Raw genomic sequence first — 5,919 nt, 5'->3', positions numbered from 1 at the left:
AATGAACTCTGACTTTGGCCTTGGATCTTTGCTCTACACCTCCCCTTTTTGGTCCTTTCTTCTTTTTCTTCTTCAAACCTTCAAGAATCCACACAAAACACTTTAATCATACAAGGAATGGTTTAGGGTTGCTCATAGACTCTCTGAGGGTGAAGGAGGTGAGTTTGGGGCACATATCATTGCTTAAATAGTGAGCAAATCCGGAGATTTAGTGTTTCTTCCAGACGGGTGGACTTGCCGAGTCCCGAATATGGACTCGTCGAGTCGCCGACTTACACGTGCTCGAAATCCCGTCTCTACTCGACGAGTCGGGTTATAGACTCGCCGAGTCCCTCTGGAAAACTTCAAAATAAATAAACACGAAACAACATACCAGAGACGGGACGTTACAATTCTCCCCCACGTGACTCAGACTTCGTCCTCGAAGTCTGCTACGGCTGAATCTGCAAATAACTTCAGGTAGTGCTCTCTCATCTCCTCCTCAACCTCCCACGTCCACTCAGACCCCTTCCGGTGTTGCCACTGCACCTTCACTAACTCAACCACCTTGCTCCTCAAGATCTTCGTCTTCCGATCCAAGATCGTTACCGGTCTCTCAATATAATTCAGGCTGCTATCGACCTAAATGTCCTCCAGGGGCACCACCGCTAACTCGTCCACCAAACACTTCCTCAAATGAGAAACATGGAAAGTGCTGTGAATCTGGCTAAGCTCCGCAGGGAGATCTAACCGATACGCAACCCGTCCAACCCGGTCCAAAATCCTAAAAGGACCAATGAAACTGGGGCCTAACTTGCCCCTCTTCCGGAACCTGATGACACCCTTCCAGGGTGAGACCTTCAGGAGGACCATATCGCCCACCTGGAACTCCAAGTCTGAACGCCTCCTGTCGGCGTAGCTCTTCTGCCGACTCTGCGCAGTCTGTAGTCTACTACGAACCTGCTGAATCAACTCGGTCGTCTTGAGTACCACCTCGGTGCTCCCAATGACTCGTTGACCGACCTCGCCCCAACAAATCGGGGTCCTGCACTTCCTTCCATAGAGCATCTCAAAGGGAGGTCGATCAATGCTCGCATGATAACTGTTGTTATACGAAAATTCCGCTAACGGAAGATACGTATCCCAACTGCCACCGAAGTCTAGGACACATGCCCGGAGCATGTCCTCGAGAGTCTGAATCGTCCTCTCGCTCTGCCCGTCCGTCTGAGGGTGGAAAGTGGTGCTGAAATGGAGACGAGTACCCATCTCGTCGTGAAACCGCTTCCAAAATCTGGATGTAAAACGGACGTCTCGGTCTGACACCACCGATATCGCCACTCCATGACGTGCCACTACCTCCAGCACATAGATATCGGCTAACTTTTCCGCCGATATGCTCTCCTGGATCGGTATAAAATGAGCACTCTTCGTCAACCGATCCACTATTACCCAAATCGAATCTACCCCACGTGCGGTCCTGGGAAGCTTGGTTATAAAATCCATGGTGATGTCCTCCCATTTCCACACGGGAATGTCTAACGGTTGAACCTTTCCGTGAGGCCTCTGGTGTTCTGCCTTGACCTTCCTGCAGGTCAAGCACCTCTCTACATACCAAGCGACATCCCGCTTCATGCAGGGCCACCAGTAATCGGGTCGAAGATCTCTATACATCCTCGTCACCCCTGGGTGGATAGAAAATCGAGATTTATGAGCCTCGTCCATCAGCACCTGCCGTACTCCGCCCCAGTATGGTACCCACACTCTCCCATGAAGAGTCAACAACTCTCGACTATCATAATCAAATGAAGCTACTCGGCCCACTATCCTCTCGCATTTCTGCCTTTCCTCCTTGAGGCCCTCAACCTGTGCCTCTCTGATCCGCTCCAACAACGGAGTAATCACCGTCATCCGCAGACATAACTCTCTGATGGGGGCTGCTGTCGCCTTGCGGCTTAGGGCGTCGGCCACTATGTTGGCCTTCCCTGGATGGTAAAGGATCTCACAATCATAATCCTTCAGCACATCCAACCACCGTCTATGCCGCATGTTTAGATTCGGCTGATCCATAAGGTACCTCAAGCTCTTGTGATCCGTGTAAATGGTAGAACAGACCCCGTAGAGGTAATGTCTCCAAATCTTGAGGGCGAACACCACCGCCCCCAGCTCTAAATCATGAGTAGGATAGTTAGCCTCGTGAGGCTTCAATTGTCTCGAGGCGTAAGCTATCACATGGCCTCGCTGCATCAATACTGCTCCCATACCTGTGATCGACGCATCACAGTAGACTACAAAATCCTCTACTCCCTCTGGTAGGGTAAAGATCGGAGCCTCACACAATCTCTGCCTGAGGGTCTCAAACGCCGCCTGCTGCTCAAGCCCCCAATGAAACACCACCAACTTCTTGGTCAGTCGGGTGAGCGGTACTGCTATCTTGGAGAAATCCTGAATGAATCTCCTGTAATACCCTGCCAAACCTAGGAAGCTCCGAATCTCGGATGGAGACTTTGGGACCTCCCACTGCATCACGGCCTCTATCTTCGCCGGATCTACCAAAATACCCTTCTGGTTGATGAGGTGACCAAGGAACTGCACCTCACGCAACCAGAACTCACACTTGGAGAACTTCACGAAAAGTCTCTCCCTCCTCAAAACTTCTAGCACCTCCCTCAGTTGCTCCTCATGTTGCTCCCGTGTCTTGGAATACACCAAGATATCATCTATGAATACTATCATAGACTGATCCAGCATCGGTCTGCATACGCGATTCATGAGATCCATGAACGCGGCTGGAGCATTAGTGAGCCCAAAAGGCATCACCACGAACTCGAAATGACCATAGCGGGTCCTAAAAGCAGTCTTCTGCACATCCTCGTCCCTAATTCGCATCAGATGATACCCAGAGCGTAAGTCGATCTTGGAGAACCAAGACGCTCCCTGCAACTGATCAAACAAATCGTCTATCCTTGGGAGTGGGTAACGGTTCTTCACCGTTACTTTATTCAACTCCCGGTAGTCTATACACATACGGTGTGACCCATCCTTCTTTTTCACAAACAGGATCGGCGCTCCCTAAGGCGAACTACTCGGCCGAATAAAACCCTTGTCTAGCAGCTCTTGCAGCTGCGTAGACAACTCCTGCATCTCAGGGGGAGCTAACCGGTACGGTGCCTTAGCTATCGGTGCCGCACCCGGAACCAGGTCGATCCTGAACTCGACCTGTCTCTCTGGAGGTATTCCCGGCAAATCCTCTGGAAATACATCAGGGTAGTCTCGCACTGAATCACTAACTCTCCCCCACTGGGAGTGCGAACCCTCACTAGCTACAATTCACAATCAATCACTGCCCCATTGGGACTCAACCAATCCATGCCCAATATAACCCTATTCCCCCGCAGGGGAATAGGAACCAAGTCCACCGGAAACTGCTCATCGAACAACTGAAGAGAACATCCTCTGTGCACCCTAGCGGCCCTCACGATCCTGTCGTCTGCTATCTCAACCTCTAGTGGACAATCCAGCTCCCCTGAAGCTCTACTAAATCTCTTGCTAAGCGCTAGCGATACAAACGATCGGGTAGCCCCCGAATCAAACAATAATGTAGCAGAAATGTCGTTCAAAGAGAACGACCCTATACAAAACATATAACCATAAGCAATAATCAATAATAAATATAGAGATGAAGGGAATATACATACCCGTCACCACATCAGGAGTCGCTCGTGCCTCCTCTGCTGTCATTTGAAAAGCTCTACTCTTCGCCACTGGCGCCTCGGCTCGGCCCTAACGGCCATTTGTAATCCTCAAAGTAGCAGGGGCAGGTGCCACCACCTTCCCCGCTGCAGCTAAACTCGGACACTGGGACTTTTTATGTCCCCTCTGATTGCACTGAAAGCAAATCAGATCTGATGCCGCAATGGCGGTAGCAGGGGCTGTACAATCTCTGCTCAAATGCCCAGTCCGACCGCACTTGTAGCAGCCGGAACTCCCTGCCTTGCACACCCCATCGTGCAATCTCCCACACTTTCCACATCGACCGTAGCTCTGCTGACTCCTGGATCTGTGGTCTGAAACCTTGGGCTTTTTGCCCGAACTACCTGTACCAGAAACCGCCTCCGGCTTTCTCTTCTTCTCCATCTCAAGGTCAATCTCCCTCTCCCGAGCCCTAGCAATCATGTCATCCAGCGTTTTACAGCTGGACCGGCTCACAAACTGACAAAGATCACTTCGTAGCATCTCATGATAACGGGCCTTCTTCATTTCCTCGTCAGCTGCATACTGAGGAACGAGAAGAGCCCTCTCCCTGAACTTGGCGGTGATCTCCGCCACGGTCTCTATAGTCTGGGTGAGGTCCTGAAACTCCCTGGCTAACTGTTGCGCCTCAATAACCGGTGCAAACTGCGCCCTAAACCTGGTAGAGAAATCAGCCCAGGTCATGTCCTTCAATGGAATGCCCGACCTCCTCCCACCAATCTCGTGCCCTGTCCTTCAAAAGACAGGATGTCAATCTAACATTGTCCCCCTTGGGAAACCTGCTTGTGCGGAAAGCGTTGGCCATATCTGCCAACCATCTAGTACTCGCTATGGGGTCCCGCGTCCCGTGGTAGTCTGGAGCTCCACATGCCCAGAACTGCCTGAAAGTAAGCGTGCGCGACCCCATCATGGCCGCCACCTCAGCACGAAAGGTGCCTAGCTTCTCCTCCATCAACTCTAGTATATCCTCCTTGATCGAACCAAATATCACTGGAGTCTGCTCAAGAATGATACGAGTGACTTCTGAAGTGAAGAACTCTCTGGTCTGTTCATCCAACTGTTCGGCTCCTGAGCCTGATCCCGATCCTTCTCCGGAACCTGAACTGCCGCCTGTTGGTCTAGAGCGTTAAACCACCATTCTGAAAACATATTACGGTAAATGTCAGAAACACTGATACATCTCGAGGGATCACTACTACTACAAACCCTCCGGTCTCATCTCAGCCTTCCTTGATTCAAGTACAGATCCTGTACTTCCAGTAGTATGGGCCCCTACTACCTTCCACATCTATCCGTACTTTCCTCAAGAACTGCCTCGACTCCACCCGACCACTACTACTGCTACTGATCTCTACTACACTCATCCTAGGCTTGCCCTAGGTAAATATCTGACTCAACCCTTATCAGTCCTCAGCTGTTGAAGGCCTCCTTGTGACGCCAATTAGTCATTACATGAATACCATCACATGTGGCGAGGCTCAGATAATCCTTCGAGTACAGAACTCGTCCCCACAACGGTTAGACTCAAACAAGAGCTACGCAGCATGGACAAATCCAACACTATGAGATTATTCAACCCTGTTCTCATGTGCTGTGGTGCATTCACCTAACGGCTAACTCCCATCACTCAGAGTCCCACAAAGCACAAAGCAGGTAGCATTCGGACACGTAAACTACTCAAGCAATTCTATCCTCGTAATGAGAAACTGTACTAGAATACAATGCTAAGCTCGTGCTATCAGGCATAACCTAAACAGGCTATCCTACTGCTGTCTACTTGATGCTAACATGCAATTCTCATAAAGCTGGAACACACAAAGCAGGCACATAAGGCATCCTCCTAGATCCTTAGTCCTATACTAGCATACTGTTCTACTGAAATTGAAACAATTAATTATAATATAAACTTGTATGGGTAATTTGGGAGTACTTAATTGAGCTCGGCTGATCGCATGCACCACACCCTCATCTCGTTTTCAAAACTCTTTTCTTTCTAAGCGCTTTAAAAAAAATTTCTTTCGAAAACATTTTCTTTTTGAAAATCTTTTTATCTTTCCCTTAGCTTGAGTTCAGACACACCCGAGAGTGTATCCGAATCCCTCAAACCAAGGCTCTGATACCAACATGTAACACCCTCAAAATACGACCCAAAAATTTTTGTTTAAAATAATAACAGAGATCATAATACTG

The sequence above is a fragment of the Lactuca sativa genome, chromosome 8 (genome assembly GCF_002870075.4).
Source record: "Lactuca sativa cultivar Salinas chromosome 8, Lsat_Salinas_v11, whole genome shotgun sequence".
Classification (NCBI taxonomy): domain Eukaryota; kingdom Viridiplantae; phylum Streptophyta; class Magnoliopsida; order Asterales; family Asteraceae; genus Lactuca; species Lactuca sativa.
The sequence above is the reverse complement of the archived record's forward strand: the minus strand, read 5'-3'. Positions refer to the sequence as shown.